General features: G+C 43.8%; 1 pseudogene; it reads right to left on the reverse strand.

Moving 5' to 3' along the window:
• Positions 1-9,607: 9,607 nt before the first annotated feature.
• LOC114597765 (small ribosomal subunit protein mS25 pseudogene) lies at positions 9,608-12,266 on the reverse strand (annotated as a pseudogene).
• Between the last annotated feature and the right edge of the window lie 6,438 nt (positions 12,267-18,704).

Below are 18,704 nucleotides of genomic sequence, written 5' to 3' on the forward strand. Positions count from 1 at the left end.
CCCTACTGGTGCCCTATTGGCGGAGGCTGCTCCGCTTTTGCACGCTGATTGGTTGAACGGGTCCTTCTCCAACTCGGGGTGGTTGTGGCCTGATATGATGGGGTGGTTGTGGGGCGGAGGGGAGCGTGACGCTTTAGGCGGGAAACATTTTCGCTCCTGGGAGGAGGGGTGGGTAGCTAAATGGATCGTCGGAACCCCTTGTCAACAAAAGCACCCTTCTACAATATGGGGGGGGGGGGTTTGCACTTTTGTCACTCACTGTCAAGTGTGAAAACTGCATGCTTTTCACACATAATTGAAATGTGTGAAGTAGCCCATGATTGTGGATTGCGAAGCGCATTGAAAACAGACATTTACCCTCTCCAAACTTTGAATTAACCAACTGCCCTTTATAACTTTATCTTTGAAGGCTGCAGCCTTATATGCACTTAAAAAGGTAAAGGTACCCCTGACCGTTAGGTCCAGTTGTGGACGACTCTGGGGTTGCAGCGGTCATCTCGCTCTATAGGCCAGCATGACTAAGCTGCTTCTGGCGAACCAGAGCAGTGCACGGAAACGCCATTTACCTTCCCGCTGGAGCGGTACCTATTTATCTACTTGCACTTTGACGTGCTTTCAAACTGCTAGGTTGGCAGTAGCAGGGACTGAGTAATGGGAACTCACCCTGTTGCGGGGATTCGAACAGCCGACCTTCTGATCAGCAAGTCCTAGGCTCTGTGGTTTAACCCACAGCGCCACCTGCGTCCCCTATATGCACTTACTAGGGAGTAAATTCAACTGAACAAAGCAGTGAACATGTACATTACAGTATATTGCTTTTCGCAAAAATATGGCTCAAAGCAACTGAGAAACTCAGAAATGAACCACTTAGAAAACAGTAAAAAACAAGTATACAGAAAAACCAACAAAAGACTAGGTCTATCAGGCCTCCTCTCCTTGAGCTGTCTCCTGGGAGCCACCATTTATCAATCCGCCTCTAGGAGGGATAGAAAGCTAAGTTCACTCCCCACTACAAAACGACCACTATCCCAAAAACATAATGTACCGCAGTACAATTGCGTTGTGAAATATCACCATTCTCATTTAAAATTAATACAGAAGCTTCCAAAATGCACAATGAAATGTATATGTTTTAGCTAATGAGCAACATTATTCAGAAAGAAAACCACCCAACAGTGCCATCGTGTGGGAAATGTATCTGTCATTTGAAATCCTGTGTTTCTTAGCTGTCTTAAACAGTTTCTGTACTTGCCACAAGGAGGAAGCAGAACCCACATTTAGAAAAGCTGCATATCATTTAAAGAATGGTTTAAGAAAGTAAAGGTAAATAAGTTTTCAGCATTTGTAATGAGCGATACAAAAAGAGTAGAAGGGCTGTAATTTAATATTCTCTTCAAATCTTCAAAAATCTTCAAAAATCACTGAATTGCAAGAATGCCTTTATGTGCTAGCTGTTAGGTTCTGCTTAACACAGATTAATTGAATTGGAGGCAGTTTTCAAATCAAACTGGATTTTATTCTAAGTAAAATATTATTATGAGTGGGTGGTCACTAACCAGATCCAGACACTGTGGGAGAAGACTGATTTTCTAGATCCATTTCTATCATGGTTTCCGTCTGGTTTTGGCACAGAAACTGCCTTGGTTGCCTTATGCAGTTTGCCTAGATGCAATAAAGTTTAATACAAACAGTCAATTTCAACAAGTATATGTTGGTTGAATACTGCAAATCAGTTGCATAACCAGCCCTTGGCTTAGGCTATTACCAGAAAATTTGCAGTGGGCAGGATTTCCAGGGAAAGGGAAGGGAGTATTTGGTAAAAGAGCTAAACCCTAAATACAAGCAGCAAATAATAATTTAAATTATGGCTGTTATTTCATAACTTTAATAAAGTTTTCTTTTAATACTTGAAGTGCCAGTTGTTTGCCATTTATTCCATAGTGTTTGCACTCATTGGTTAGAGCATTTTAAGCCAGAAAAAAAGCTTCTTAATTGTTAACCAATAGGAGCATACAATGCTGCTGTCTATCAGGCCTGATTATTCCTTTAGTCCAGTATTGTCTGCTCACCTGTTACCTAATCCACTGGAGAGGTGAAGAATTGAACCTGGCACCTTCTGCATATAAAGCATATTCTCTACCGCTGAGCTATGCTCCCTCTCAATAACAATTGGGTAGCATAATTGGCTTAATGCTTTTTTATATCCCTGGAAGTTCAAACACTAGGGTCATTCCTTGTTAAATAGCAGATGAACATTCAATAAAGGAGTTTAAAACAGGTCTGCAAAACCTGTGATCCACCAACTCCTTGCCTCCCACTTCATCCGCTATGTTTGGCAGGCAAACAAGAGATTAATAGACCTTATGTTTTTTCTGCCTGTCTGGGATTGCAAAGAAGAAGAAAAAAGGTCCAATAGTCCCCCACAATACATGGATGGTGGGCTGCAGTAGGGTTTCCATATCACAAATTGAGTGCAGATTTGTTATATAATATCCATAGGTCCTTGCATCATAGGCAAATACATTTCTGTTATCCCAGGTTTTTTAATCTGTTTGGGTGATATTCAATAATGGTGAAAATTTATGTAAATAGGACTTACTCTTCCTTTCCCCCCCTTCTATAACTGCAGGTACACAACCTAAATCTGCTGTGGAGAGTTGAGGGATCCTTCAGAGCAGAGATTGAGCTCTGATTGTAACTTTGGTGCTGGGATTCTCCCAAGGTTACATCCCCTGTCCCAGGACGTGCCTTCATGTGCTTCATGTCCTTGTGTTCAGGGAATGTGTCATGCTGAGAGGTACCTGTATGTGAGGAGCACATGGGAAGGAAAACTCTGAACCTAAACCTCCAACTGCCTTGTGGGATATCTTTGGGAGAAGAAAAGACTAAAGAGTAAACCCTACACAAATTCGGAGTGGAGTCCTTAAGATGGTTGGATGGTGTGTTGTTCCTTCTGGAACTCCTGCAGCCAAGCTGGTGCCAAACATATGGCTCTGCTTTCCTTTGGACTACATCAGCGAGGCTGAGAGTCGGGTCTTATCATCTGGGCAGCACAGGACCTCCGTACACACTGCCCAGGTTTGTTCCCTGGGGAGGTCATTTGGTGCTGCTAACGCAGCGGTTTGACTTCACCCCTGGAAGCATGCTATTGCCAGCAAAAATATTTCAATGATTGCTGCATTTTACAACATATCTTTCCCCTTACATATTTAAATGGAGACATTTGATTTTATGACAATTTCCCCTATTATCATTAGCATTCATCTTTAAGCTTAGATTAAATGTGCGGGGAAAGGTGAGGAAGATGACTGATTTTACTCTTTATAATCCTAGTTCTTGTGCCACACTGTCCTATATTCTGTAACCACACAGCTCTGTACGGGTGCTGCAGAGAAGAATCACTGTTCTAAATTGCAATTAGACTGGATATTTCTCATTCTTCCTTCCACTCTTTCCAAAATAATACAACACCACACAAACTTTTCTGCTGGTATATATTTGGGGAGGGGGGGGGACACTGTACACTGAGAGCCAGTGTGGTGTAGTGGTTAAGAGCGGTAGATTCGTAATCTGGGGAACCGGGTTCGTGTCTCCGCTCCTCCACATGCAGCTGCTGGGTGACCTTGGGTTAGTCACACTTCTCTGAAGTCTCTCAGCCCCACTCACCTCACAGAGTGTTTGTTGTGGGGTAGGAAGGGAAAGGAAAATGTTAGCCGCTTTGAGACTCCTTTGGGTAGTGATAAAGCGGGATATCAAATCCAAACTCATCTTCCTCCTCCTCCTCTTCTTCTTTTTTAGAATATTAAATACATTGGAAAGACAGACAGAAATGAAATTTTGATGTACGCACACTACAGTAATTTACATTACTTCAGAGAAGAGGCCAGCTGCCAAACTTCCTGCACTTACTTTGAAAATAGTTCTAGACAAGGACCTGTTTAAAGAAGACAATGTAATGACTGATGTGCTGAGGTATGATTGATATACGTTGAAAAGATGTGTCAGAATTCTAACATTTAAAAAGTGCCTTATCTTAAAAATGTAGAAAAGCAAACGGAACAAGCGGGTTTTTTTTTAAAGGAAATTAGCAGTCAAAATAGATCGTTGAAACCATGTTATAAATAGCAAAGATAAAAATAAGTAGGATTTCGCTGTTATTTCAAATAATTTTGCTGTTACTTGTTAAGTGGCTGTTAGAGCTGTTAGAGCACTGTTAGAGGACTGAGTTTTAAGTCATAAATCATGATGAGGCCCTGCCTGTGATTTCAGAGGTGGCAAGGTAAAAGGTAAAGGTACCCCTGCCCGTACGGGCCAGTCTTGACAGACTCTAGGGTTGTGTGCTCATCTCACTCTATAGGCCGGGAGCCAGCGCTGTCCGCAGACACTTCCGGGTCACGTGGCCAGCGTGACAAGCTGCATCTGGCGAGCCAGCGCAGCACACGGAACGCCGTTTACCTTCCCGCTGGTAAGCGGTCCCTATTTATCTACTTGCACCCGGGGGTGCTTTCGAACTGCTAGGTTGGCAGGCGCTGGGACCGAACGACGGGAGCGCACCCCGCCGCGGGGATTCGAACCGCCGACCATGCAATCGGCAAGTCCTAGGCACTGAGGTTTTACCCACAGCGCCACCCGCGTCCCTACAGAGGTGGCAATATTGTATATAATAAGGAAGTTGTATACCTGGCTGACAACACACACATTTGCCTTCCCAGGTTTATCATCTGTGTTTTTATTTTCTGCCATCATTACTTACAGACTTTCAGTGATCATTTCCCATTATATACTGGAAACAACATTCATATCAATAGCCCATTTGCTATTAGCCCCAGTGGCTGCATGCTAAAGCATGACTGGATACAGTGCAGCAGCAGCAGCACACTTACACCACCATGTGGCAGAATTGTGCATATTTAGACAATGGCCCAGTTTGCATGCCACCTTCAACCACAGTTAATTTAAAGAATGAACAGTGTGCTCACACACACTGTTCAGAAGTTTGTGCTTCACTCCTTCCCCGCACCTGCCTGTTGCCTTCCTGGGGGAGAAGCAAGCCAGATAGGTTACGTGCAGGTATGGGCTCATGGTTTGTGTCCCACAAACAAACCACGATCAGTAAACCAAAAACAAACCTTAGGTTCCACTTGTGGTTTGCTTGGAGAGAAACAAACCAGTAGTCTGGTTTTACACTGTGTCCTTTCTGGTGCAGAAGCAGCAGGACTGGGGGTAGAGTGAAGCGCAGACATGAGCAGTGTGCAGCAGTGAGTGCATTGTTTGCTCGCATTAAACAATCATTTGTCTTACTTGTAGCTTAATGCGCAAACTAGGCAGAAAGTTAATTTCCTGGGCAGAAATGATAATGAGGTAAGAGGGGCATATTAGACAAGGGGAAAGGGAAAGAAAGAAAAGGGAGATTGATGCTAGTGACATATATGACCATCTCAAAAGAAAGTTTAGAAGATGTCTCTCGTGATTAGGGAACTAGGATTAGCAACATTACAGGTGCCCAGACAAAGAAAGAGGATGTGGGTACAATCTGCTTTACCAGTGGGGAAGAAGTGAGAATAAAGATTGAGAAAGCTGAGGACAATACACCGGCTTTCTGTTTTCCTGGATCACTGGCAAAAAGATTTCTGAGTACTTTATTGGTGAAAATATTCAGAATTCTGACCTCATGAAGGATCTAACAGACAGATCTCTTGCATACTCTTGGCTACAGGCAAATTCATCACACCGTCTCAGGAAGGTTAAATATTGTGTTATGGTGTAATGTGCTTCTTGGCAGCTCACATTGAGCAGGGGGCATATTACTGTGTTTTGTACCAGCTGTGCCCTCTGAATACTGGCAGGCCGACAGATAAAGTCCTAAGATGGCAAAAACATGATAACAATTACTGTCTGAATACAAAAGCTTCCAGCCTTTACAGTATAATAGCAGGGTAATCCAATGCTCAAGGAGCTGGCACAAAGCATGCTGGCCCAATTGAGGCTGGCCCAAGAGGAGGTGAAAGTACCAAGCTGAGCAGGTATTTACAAGGCAAATACACAAAATACAGAATGTTGGTGTATCCAACCTTGCTGCCAGCTGTTGATGTACACAGAGGAGTATTTCTAAATCACTCTGTTCTGCTTTGGTCAGACCTCACCTGGAATACTGTTTCCAGTTCTGGGCACCACATTTTAAGGGGGATAGCGACAAGCTGGAACACGTGTAGAGGAGGGCGACCAAGGTGATAAAGGGTCTGGAAGCCAAGCCTTATGAGGAATGGTTGAGGGAGCTGGGTATGTTTAGCCTGGAAAAGAGGAGACTGAGAGGAGATATGATAGCCATCTTCCAATATCTAAAGGGTTGTCACATGGAAGATGGAGCAAGCTTGTTTCTGCTGCTCTGTAGGGTAGGGCTCGAACCAATGGATTCAAATTACAAGGCAATTCCCACTAAACATTTCAGATGGTAATATCTGTTTGACAGTGGAACAGACTACCTCCGAGGATGGTTGATTTGCCTTCATTGGAGGTTTTTAAACAGAGGTTGAATGGCCATCTTTAGCTGAGATTCTGGCCTTGCGGTGTGTGTGTGTGTGTTTGTGTGAACCTCGGGGTCTCTTCCAACTCTACAATTCTAATATTCCAGAAGGAGAGGGGCTGCCTGCCGTGGCACACTGAGTCCCCACAACTGCCAGTCTGGTGGCAAATTCTGCATAAATTGCACAAACTGCAGCAGGGCCATGAAGCACCAGGGAGCCTGCAAGGAGAGAAGGAGTGGGTGGGGTGGTAGAGCATCAGTATGCTGCCCACATGGAGCCAGAGAGCTTGACCCTTCCTAACAATGACCCCGGATGAGGCCAATGAGGAGCTCATGGGCAGAACACACCCACTTGGCATGTTCCATGAGAACTCCAGAGGAGGAAGAGCAGGGTGGAATGGGCAGGCAGTTCCTGTGGTTGAAGCTTTGCATTTAAGTCAAGCACCACAGGGTTTTGAGCCCCTAGTGCCTTATGGCAGTTAAATCTAGAGAAATAAATGTGTCTAAGAACCCTCCTTGTGAGTAAACAAATGTGCCAAACTGCATTTTAACTGGTATCTAATCTGCAAGCAAATCAGTCTTAAATATCCATCATTGGAAAACAACCCTTTCACCACATTGCTTAGCATTTTTAGAATAACCGTTGGACCAGGATCTACAGTGTTATACAAACCTGTGCACATCAAGCAGTTTGTGCTCAAACGGATGACTAAGAACAAATCATAGAAAGAAGGTTCTAATAATTATATAGAATCTTTTTTAGTACATGTTCTTTTAAAATCAGACTTTTAGAATTCCCTGAATAGAATGGAATGCAAATGAGATAAGGGTTCCCATAGGGTCGTTGGGTTCATTATTTGACCCTTCCCACAAGCCAAGTGCCATATTCATGATTCACTGCTGAGGAAAACCCAAGTTGAAAAACAACTGGCATGCAAACCGTAAACTTCTTCACCACATATTTTATTTCCTCTTTTTAGAGGGAAGCAAAGAGACCAGAGTTCCTGTTTGTGTGTTTTTTAAAATGTCACCCTTTTGGAGTTATGGTGAATTCAAAGTGGTGTTGTAGTGGTGGCAAAATATAAAGTACACTTTCCCACCATCACTACCAGGTACTTAGTTGTGGGAAGAAGGGGAAGATATGTGCCGTATTTTTCGCCCTATAGGACACACTTTTTCCCCTCCAAAAATGAAGGGGAAATGTGTGTACGTCCTATGGGGCAAATGCAGGCTTTCGCTGAAGCCTGGAGAGCGAGAGGGGTCAGTGCGCACTGACCCCTCTCGCTCTCCAGGCTTCAGGAAGCTCTGCGCAACCCTCGGGAGACCGGCGCGACTTCGCGCCGGGCTCCCGAGGGCTGCGCAGAGCTGCCTGCAGTCCCGGGCTTCGTGCAGCTCTGCGCAACCCTAGGGAGCCCGGGGCGAAGTTGTGCCGGGCTCCCGAGGGCTGCGCATACCTGCCTGCAGTCCCAGGCTTCACACAGCTCTGCGCAACCCTTGGGAGCCCGGGGCAAAGTTGTGCCGGTCTCCCAAGGGTTGTGCAGAGCTGCCTGCATTCCAAAGCCTGGGGCGCGCTGAAGAGCGTGCCCGGGCTTCGCGCAGCTCTCCGCGAGCCTGGGGAGACCGGCACGACTTTCCGCCGGGCTCCCTAGGCTTGCAGATAGCAGGCTGTTCTGGGGGCTGGGGTCGGGGGAAGCTCGGGCTTCCCCTGCGCCAGCCCCGCGCCTGGGGGGGAAATAATTTTTTTCCTTTATTTCCCCCCCCAAAAATCTAGGTGCGTCCTATGGGGCGGTGCGCACTATGGGGCGAAAAATACGGTAAATGCTGTCAGAGAGATGCATATCTTTGGTGTTGTAGCTATGCTCTGTGGAAATTTCACAGTAGAGCAACTTTAATGTTGTTTTTCCTGGTTGCAGTCAGAATTATTCAGAAACTATACTAGTTACAGGCAAGCTACCAATCTCCTTCCTCCCTTACCCTGGGTAAATGAAAAAGTAAAAAGAACCACTGGTTTCCTCTTTTCCAAATTTCTGGTCGCACAACTACTCAGTAAACAGTGCCCCCAAAGTGCAAAACAAAAAACCAGTGCAAAACAAAACAAAAAACTTTACACCAAGTAGTTAGCTGCTGACAGTGATGCTCTACTTCTCAGAAAAACTTGTGTTTTTAAAAAAATAAATAAGTGATTTACAACAGCAGAAAAATATATATTTATTGCTAGGTTTATGTTTATTGTTTGTAATAACATTTAAACTAAAACATGAAAGAGAGAGGCTACAGTACACGAGAAATCCCTAGCTGTAGTTATGCATTGATAATGCTTAGATAACTTGCCCTTTTTGGTTGCAAGCTAATAGCAGTATGGGAGATAGACAGGTACAGTGGTACCTCGGGTTACAAACGCTTCAGGTTACAAACTCCGCTAACCCGGAAGTAGTACCTCGGGTTGAGAACTTTGCCCCAGAATGAGAACAGAAATTGCGTGGCGGTGGTGTGGCAGCAGCGGGAGGCCCCATTAGCGAAAGCGCGCCTCAGGTTAAGAACGGTTTCGGGTTAAGAACGGAACTCCGGAGCGAATTAAGTTTGTAACCTGAGGTACCACTGTAACTAACAAATAAACATTAAAATGGGTTGTAGGACCTATAGTCCTCTGGATGCTATTTGACTCCAACTTCCATCATCCCCAGCTAGCATGGCTTATAGTCTGGGGTGGTCGGAGTTGTATTCCAACAACATTCAGTGAGCCATCGGTTTTCCATCCCCTTATTAACGTGATATTTTTCTCTTGAAAGCAAAGTGTTGAAGAGAACAAAAAGTTAAATGTGTGGGTACAACTGAAACCAAGTGATGCTAAAAATAAAAGTGGAATTTCCCACAAACACTCAATGACAACTAAACGAGGAGGTATGTGGCAACTTAAAAACTGACAAATATAGTGTGGCACGGACATTTAGGAACTGAAGTGTAGTTCACACACACACACACACACACACACACACAAACACGACTATTTCAAACCCTCCAACATTTCTCCAGTGAAAATAGGGACGTCTTAGTTCATAATAATAATAATAATAATAATAATAATAATAATAATAATAATTTTATTATTTATACTCCACCCATCTGACTGGGTTGCCCCAGCCACTCTGGGCGGCTTCCAACATATATAAAAACATTAAACATTTAAAAAGTTCCCCATACACGGCTGCCTTCAGATGTCTTCTAAAGATTGTATAGTTACTTATCTCGTTGGTTCGGCAGTCACATAATTCCATACCTTCCAACATTTCTCTGATGAAAATAGGATCATGGTAAGGAAAAGCCGGACATTCTGGAATCAAATCAGAAACCAGGACGGCTTCTGTAAATCCAGGCCTGACCCTGGAAAATCTGAGACACTTGGAGGGTCTGCTATTTTCATGTCTAACTGAACCACTGTGGTCAACCTCCTCAGTTGCAATCCCCTGTAAATGTTCCCTAGTGCCATAATTCAACTTGAAAATGGCTTCCTATTGACTCCAGGAGGGCCTTTTTCAGTCTAAGGTGGGCCTGTTGTATGATGGTTGAGGAGGCTCCATAGGCCACTTTCAGCCTACAGACTGCTGGTTCTTCATCCCACTACATAAGCTAGGGTTATTTGCTACAACCTTTGGCGAAAGTACTGTCTTACTCTACTAATTAATCTCTACATAGTTAGATGGACAGCCTCTGCCCTGTGGGAGGAAGTGGAGACTGAGGGACACAGGCAAAGACATTCTCCATTTGGACTTCTCCCTCGCCTGTTCTATCATATTTTTTTCAGTCCTTTTAAACTGTAAACAACCTTGGGTGCCTTGGCATAAAGACAGTATACAAATGCAACGAATAAGAAAAAAAAAACTTAGCTAGTGTTCGGGCACCTGTTGAAAAGGTGGCTCATTTTTTAGACACGGGCGGATTTGGGTAGGGCTTCAAGGTAGCCATTTTTTAAAGCGGCACTGCAGTCTAGTCTCTGGGAATGTTAATGTTTGCAACATATAAAAGGGGCTTGGAAATGCTATAGGAGCCTGTCAATTGTTGTTCTGAGGGATGAAATCATTGCTTATTGAGTCCGTAATCAAGCTAAAATAAACATCTGCTATCCTTCACTTAGGGACGCGGGTGGCACTGTGCTCTAAACCACTGAGCCTAGGGCTTGCCGATTGGAAGGTCGGCGAGATGAGCGCCGCAACCCCAGAGTCGTTTGCGACTGGACTTAACTGTCAGGGGTCCTTTACCTTTTTTATCCTTCACTTATTGCTTTGGTCACGGCATTTGGATAGAGTAAAAGAACAGTTGCTGCTGGTAATGCAAGGGACAAGAGGTCCAGTTCTAGAAGAGGGTGGTGGTTCCTTTCAGAAGAGCTAGTAAAATAATATAGGGCAGATACAAAGTCTTTTCCCATGAGACAAGTTGCTTAGAATGAAGGCCACAGTCTTGACACCTGAATTTTATAAGGTTTTTTGGAACCAGGTTGGCAGTGAGGATGTTTGCTGATAGTGCCAAGCCAGGACCCTGCTGATTGAGTCAGTCAGCTTGCATTGCAACCAAGCCGGCACCCTTTGGAGACAAAGTGCCTTGTGTTTGCTTGAGATAGCTCGTGACCCACTAGCCTACTTACAAACACACTGGCCATTAAGATGGACCGAGTTTTTATGGAGGGATAATGGCATATCTGAGGGACTTCTGGGAAGATGCACGGTGTGTTCTGTGTATAGAGACATTGCACCCCACGCATAAATTCCCTGCTGGTGGAGGTAACACAACTTTATCAGTACAGTGGTACCTCAGGTAACAGATGCTTCAGGTTACAGACGCTTCAGGTTATAGACTCCACTAACCCAGAAATAGTACCTCGGGTTAAGAACTTTGCTTCAGGATGAGAACAGAAATCACGCGGCGGCAGCACGGCAGCAGCGGGAGGCCCCATTAGCTAAAGTGGTACCTCAGGTTAAGAACAGTTTCGGGTTAAGAACAGACCACCGGAACAAATTAAGTTCTTAACTAGAGGTACCACTGTATTTTTTATTTTTTATTCCAGAATTTATTTAAAAGATTCATCCTTACTTGTTTTAAGTAAGTCCAGATATTTTTCTGTTACTTAAATGGTGGTTTGTAAAAAGACCAATGTGTTGTCATCAGTGTGAAGATGCCAACTTTCTTGTCAGTCTGAATGCTTTACTCCCTGCTGTAGAAAGTTGGCTTAGGAAGCGGCACTCTCTTTCATGGCAGTTTTATATTTCCCAGTCATCTCCTTTGGTAATGGCACTTTACCAGGGCAGGGAATTTGGCCTCCAATTTCACACATACATTCCCGCAAGTGGTACTTTTTGGGGCCAAATGTTGTGGGATGCCGTAGCTTCATTTTCTCTTGTGCTTCTCCCTGCGGTGTCTCCTCGCTTTTACCAAGAAATTTCTTAACATGTTCTGCGATCTCTTTGTTAGTCTTTTCTTCCACATCAACCAGGACTTGCTCTCCAGTATCTAAATAGAATTTTAAGAATGGTGATGGTGTCATGTTCTTAAACATCACAATCTGAAGCCAAGGGTTTTTGTACTGAATCTGAGGTATGTTGAAAAACACAAATTTTCTGGCTCCTTTGCTGAGAGGCCCCCTCGTGTTGTAGTTCACCGTCATCACCTTCATGGCGTCCTTGAAGATGATGTTGCCCTGGCTCAGGTACTGCAGCGTCCTGCGGATGGGGAACCGGCTCTTCATCGGCATGGCGGTGGCAGCCGGCAGCCCTGCATGCACCATGTAGCCAAGGGCAGTGGCACAAGTCTGCGGCGCAACTTCCTTGCTCTGACCCACCTGGGTGGGAGCGAGGTACCACTGTATTGAGAAGTAATTGAGAAGAGCTGCATTGAAGCAGTAATAATGGCACATTATTTGTTGGAGCACTTTGGGGGACAGAAAAAACAGCATTTTGAGTGATAGTGCACTTGTCACCATTACGTATATCTGGGCATGCAGTCTTTAGGTCTTGATCTTCAGTGCCTTGTTTCTGTTGTGTTAGATATTTGGTTTTTAGTTTCATGGAAGCTTCCTGGAATTCCTTGTTCACAAAGTAATAGCAAATGGCATCCAAACAGCAGTTGGTGTTGGCAATAATTCCTGCAAGGTTTGTAAAGTTGTCAATTTTTTCTATCTTAGTGCAGCTGGCCTCAGCGAAGTCAGCTATGGACCGAATTAAGTATGCAAGATGAATAGGTAAGAAGCATATGACAAATACGCTCATATTTGCAAAAATGATATTGATTGCTTTCTGGATGCGCTTTTCTTCATATGGGTTTGTTTTCTTCTTCTTCACGAGTTTCTTTGTGATTTGAATGGAACAGAAACTAAAAATAGTTAATGGTATAAAAAATCCCCAAATGACAGATGCAAAGACATACATTGATGGTTCTCTGGAAATCCTTCTAAAGCAAGTCCCTGATGAAGCTCGTTTCTCAAATTTTTTAGTTACATATCCAATGCTGATCATCAAGGCCCAGAGAAACCCAGAGATAACAGCTGACTTCAGAGGGGACCGTATATGCCTTGCTTTGAGGGGATATTTGATGGCAATGTATCGATCAACTGCTGTGATGGTGATAAGGAAGATGCTCATATACCTGTTAATGAAGTATGCAGACTCAAAGACCAAACACAGTGTAGTCACATTGATTGTCTTATAAGCCATCTTGAAAGGCAAAGTAAAAAGCAACAAAAAATCTGCAATGGCTAAGTTGGTCATGTATACTCTCGTTTCAGTCCACTTGCTCAGAGTGCAACAGAATATCTTCAAGGCCAAGGCATTCAGGATGACTCCAAAGCAGAAAATGGGGATATAAACAAGTGCTTGAGTGAGAAATATCTCTTGACTGCTAGTGGTGTTGCAGTTCAATTCCTGATGCACTTCTTCGGTCATTTCCACACCGGTGCTGTAAAAGAAACATGCTATAGTTATTATATACCTTTATTGGCCAGGCAAAAACGTTCCTCTTCCACAGGGCCTTTGGCTGTTTAACATCCTGTGCACTTTGGGATGTGTTAGTGGGAGCGGGTATGGGGAGTGGGGTTATTGGGTTGTTACCGTTTTTATTGTGTGTTTTGTGTTTTTATCTTGTATTTTAACGCTGTGATCCACCCTGGGATCTACAGATGAAAGGAAGTGTACAAATTTTCTAAATAACATTAACAATAATATTTCTGTAATGCCAGCATTCAACCTGTTAATAATAATCTTTCATACTTCTACAGAGTTTTGCATTCCAAATATTTTGCTTATTTAAATATGTACACTTATTTAAATATGTAAGCAGCACTGTCATATAAATTATGACAGCAGCCCTGTAAAAGTATATCAGTATTATTTATCCTCATATAGCAGTAGATACCCATGTAGTCCTGATCAATTATAAATATAACTGGAGATCTCTTTTTTCAACTGGCATGGTTATAACTAGTAGGAGTGCCAGCTTGGCTCCGCAACCATAGGTGCCCGGGACTGTGGGTGCCATACAGCGTGCATGGCCCTGGCACTGAAATTTGTGAGTGCCCGGCCCCTTTATAGGGATTTTTGTGAGTGCTCTGGCACCAAGGGCCCCAGGGAGTTGGCACCTATGATAACCAGCCTGAACCAGAAGTGTCTGCAATCATACTTGGAGCTAACTGCATGGAGTTAGTGCCAACACAGTTTACAGTTATAGTCATGTTGCCATTATAATGTAGTCAAGGAGTCCTGTATGACAATCTCTTGAAACTCAACTAGATTTGGTGTCACAAAGGACTTTCTATCCGCTGAGGCTGATGTGCTGACTGTAGACAGAGGGAGACTAGTCACACTGATCCATGCCCTGGTAACTTCAAACTTCGGCTACTCTGCAGACAGTTTGGAAACTACAGCTAGTCTATAACACTGCAGCCAACCATTGCTTGCCAGTTTGGAAACCAATGAATGAGCATCTATTAGAATATTCTGTTCTATTCCCACTACGCAAAGTGATTGTCCTTATCTAGCAATTAAATTAGAATAACAAGATAGCATATAAATTATGTACATAACAAATAATGTGTAAGGTTGACCTTGCAGAGTCTTATTTAAGGACTTCACCATCTCACAAATGAAGAAAGTTGTCCCATCATGAGATCAAAAAGGGGGAGATAAACAAGCCACCCATATTTTTAATTTTCACACTGTTTGCTTCCCAACTGCATATTTTTAACAGTTGCTAGATTAGAAAGAAAAGCCTGAGTTTACAGACAGTAGTGGATTCTAGCCTGCTGAAAAGCCTGAGGAAAACCTTTTGGGCAGGCTGCAATCCACTGCTGTGTAAACTCAGTCTTTGCTTCTGATCTGGCAGCTGTTAAAGAAATAGGCAGATGTGAACACTGGAAGCAAAGACTTTGCAAATCTGAGTGGTGATCAGCTGCAGCAGAGAGATACTATCAGACTATACGCACAAAGACAATGTCTCCACACAGCAGAACTTACCACTATGAACAGGTCTGGGATCTTTTGGTTGAGCCTGGAGTATCCTTGCCGTGGGTTTGTTTTCTTTTCAACTCAGTGTGGTAAGTCTGGCTACTCAGCCTCCTCTTTTGAAAATCTTGTTATCACAGCCTGCTTTTCCTGTGAACCGGTTGTTCCGCTCTTGAAAAGTTGTCTTGAAGTCATGTCTTGAAAAGTTTAGTATTTTAATTTTGAAGTTAGTTTTCTCAGAATTCGTAGGCACAGTGGGGAAGTTTTAAGACTGTATCTTTGTCAGATCTTTATCTGTTTACGTTTATCTAGCCTTTTCTGCAAAGACAATTTCTTTCATGACTAATAAGTCATCTGCTGTTTTTCTGTTGTTAAATAATGCTTAGTCAAGGAAATGCATTCGAAGTCGTGTGGTCTGTTGCAAAATACAGCGCAGTATCTCACTAAGAACATAAGAACAGTCAACTGGATCAAGCCAATAGCCCAGGGGTCAGCAAACTTTCTCAGCAGGGGGCCGGTCCACTGTCCCTCAGACCTTGTGGGGGGCCGGACGATATTTTTTTGGGGGAAATGAACGAATTCCTATGCCCCACAAATAACCCAGAGGTGCATTTTAAATAAAAGGACACATTCTACTCATGTAAAAACACACTGATTCCCGGACCGTCCGCGGGCCGGATTTAGAAGGCGATTGGGCCAGATCCAGCCCCCTAAGTTTGCCTACCCACGAGCAATAGCCCATCTAGTCCAAACTGTCTTAATATTGTTTTTAATGCTGCAAAGCTGCACTGGGACCTTAGGGTGAAGGGCAGATAAGAAGTAAGTAAGGAAATAAATAAAAAATATTCTCCTTGCTTCCTGGTTTCCCTACATTCCCTCCAGTTCATACTCCTTGCTTTTTGACTTCCCTGCTTTCCCTCTCCTCCTGCCCGACCCCCCAATTTTCCTTCTCCATTTAGTGCCCCTTGCTTCACCATGGCATTTCTCCTTCCCATTTCATGCCATATTCATTTCCCTTCCTTTCCCTTCCACTAACCCACAGAGTCCCAGTCAAAGGAGCCAACTCCTAGGGGCCAAGGGGACTTTGGACCTCCCCCCAATAAAATATTTTTGGGGTGTTTCTCTAAAAGTTGATGGGCACTGCCATTCAAATGGTGTGTGCGCACCATGTCATGTGATTGATTATGCGGGAGGGGGCCACTCCAATATTTTATTGAACCTGGCACCCCTGGCTCTGAGCAAGTTCCATTCTACCTATGTGTGCAGTTTTCTCCTGATGGGCAGTGTTATATACTGAAGTTCTTACCCTGGGCCCGCAGGGGGATACTGTAGATAGTTCAGGTCCACATATGCAAATAAGGGATCGAAAGTGACGTTCAGTGATTGGATATTTACAGAAAATGGTTACTGTTGCATTCTAGTGGAGCTCTATATAAGCAGGCTGGCTGAACCCTTCAGTTCAGTTCTGTTCTGGCCTGTGAATAAACAAGAGCTGTTTGAATAATCGCTGTGTCGTCTGATATGTTCACCCACAACTTAACAGGCGGGTTCCCAGCTTTGCAAGAGAACAGCTTCAGTCTGCAGCCAGTAAGCTATGGCGCAAATGCAAGAGATACGTCAGTCTGCAGAATCGAAAGAGGAGGCATGTTTTTGGGGGGGCAGGGGGAGAGGGAAGGGAGAAAGAGGAATGCTCTTCCACTACCACCATAAGGAGGGTAGGTCTGGGCCCCAGCAGAGAGGCTTGATATTCCCTATCCATGCCCTGACCCAGCACCCTTATCAAACTACAGTTCCCAGTGGTGCACACTATTTTTTTTTGTTCACCTCAGGCAGCAGAGTGTCTTGGGCCGCCCTGGGTATGACACAGCTGGTGGATGGATGGGAGGGAGGAGCACAATTTCACCTGAGCGGCCATTTTGATATTGATGTAGCATCAGCACAAGTAATCCGACAGCTTTGGATGGGATTGGCAGGTGAGCAGGCAGCCGATTCATTATTTCTGTCTTAACTAGATGAAATGGCGACAGCGAGCCATCACTTGCTAGGACAAAACTGGTCATCTGAATCTTTTGTGGCATTGATAAAATGCACCTTATTGTAGGTTAGCTAACATATGTATTTTATAAAGCGACTAATAAATATAAATAGTAACTAGGAGCATGAGATTCTTAATCCCACGGTTGTGGGTTTGAGACCCACACTGGGCAAAAGATTCCCGCATTGCATGAGGTGTTAGACTAATGATCCTCTTGGTCCCTTTCAGCTCTATAATTCTATGATGCTATGAACTAGCTAATCATGGGAGGCATTCAATGTACAGTGGTACCTCGGGTTACAGACGCTTCAGGTTACAGACTCCGCTAACCCAGAAATAGTACCTCGGGTTAAGAACTTTGCTTCAGGATGAGAACAGAAATCGTGCGGCGGCAGCGGGAGGCCCCATTAGCTAAAGTGGCACCTCAGGTTAAGAACAGTTTCAGGTTAAGAACGGACCTCCAGAACGAATTAAGTTCTTACCTGAGGTACCACTGTAGCTTTGAGACTGCATACATAGTGGAACAATCCTCCCAGAGGAAATGGTGTATGTGTGTGTGTGTGTGTGTGTGTACACATGGGGAGGACAAGGTGGGAAGCCCCATTGTGCTAGCAGAAGGCCTCGTGTGGCTAGTGGGACCTGCTAGTTGAATGCAGACCCATGTACTGTATTTTAAAAAGAATTTGTTCACACATTTTTGTGTGGATGACAACAGCCTATGATGTCTCAACCACACAAAAGGAATGGTGAACTGTAAAGGGTGCTTCCTGTTCCAGGCATTATTATTATTTTATAAATAATAATAGAAAAGTTCTTCCAGATTCTCTTTTTCCCTTACCCAATCTTGAAATAAGGCTTGGCTGCTAGTGGTCCAAGGTCAGTCACCTGTGTGATTACTCCTTTTTCTGTAGCCACTAACACCAACAGGCTCACGGATAGCTCAGTCAGAAGAGCATGAGATTCTTAATCTGAGGGTCAGGGTTCGAGTCCCACATTGGCCGAAATTTTCCTGCATTGCAGGGGGCTGGACTAAATGACCCTGGTGTTCCCAACTCTACAATTCTATTATTCTTTGTGGTGAACTAGCAATAACGAAGCTGGAGGAAAAGTAGAGAGGTAAACAAAGGCGACAATAAATCCTTGAAAGAATAAATCCTCGAAAGAAAATCTTTTTTCCAGCATCCAAAAGGCATCTTCAATTTAATGCTGACCAGGAATCAGGATCCCAAAGTGGGAGTTAGCAAGCTGCAGGCTTCTAGTGCTCAACAGCATTCTTCTCTGAAGTGTGGTTGGCTGACTTCTTGCTAACTATGGACTCATGCCTTGGAGCTGAGTCTCTGTTGGGTTATAGCTTAGCTTCAACTGCATTTCCTGTTGCATCAAAGAAGAAGTCTAAGCTTGGCATAATAAACTCAAGTGTATGATGTAACCCCATGTATTTCTATACTTAATCATTTAATTAATTTCATAAAAAATTATATACTGCTTAATTGTAAAAAAATTGCAAGTTTGTTTCCTTTTTCTTAACACTGTTAATACAGTTGCGACTTGACTTCGAGGAGCAACTCATAGAACGTGTGGTAGCCTTTTTTGAGGTTTTTAAAGACTTTGGTGATTTTTGAAGCTTTTCCAAAACTTTCCCGACACTGTGCTTCGCAAGACG

This window comes from Podarcis muralis, chromosome 6 (genome assembly GCF_964188315.1).
Source record: "Podarcis muralis chromosome 6, rPodMur119.hap1.1, whole genome shotgun sequence".
Taxonomy (NCBI): Eukaryota; Metazoa; Chordata; class Lepidosauria; order Squamata; family Lacertidae; genus Podarcis; species Podarcis muralis.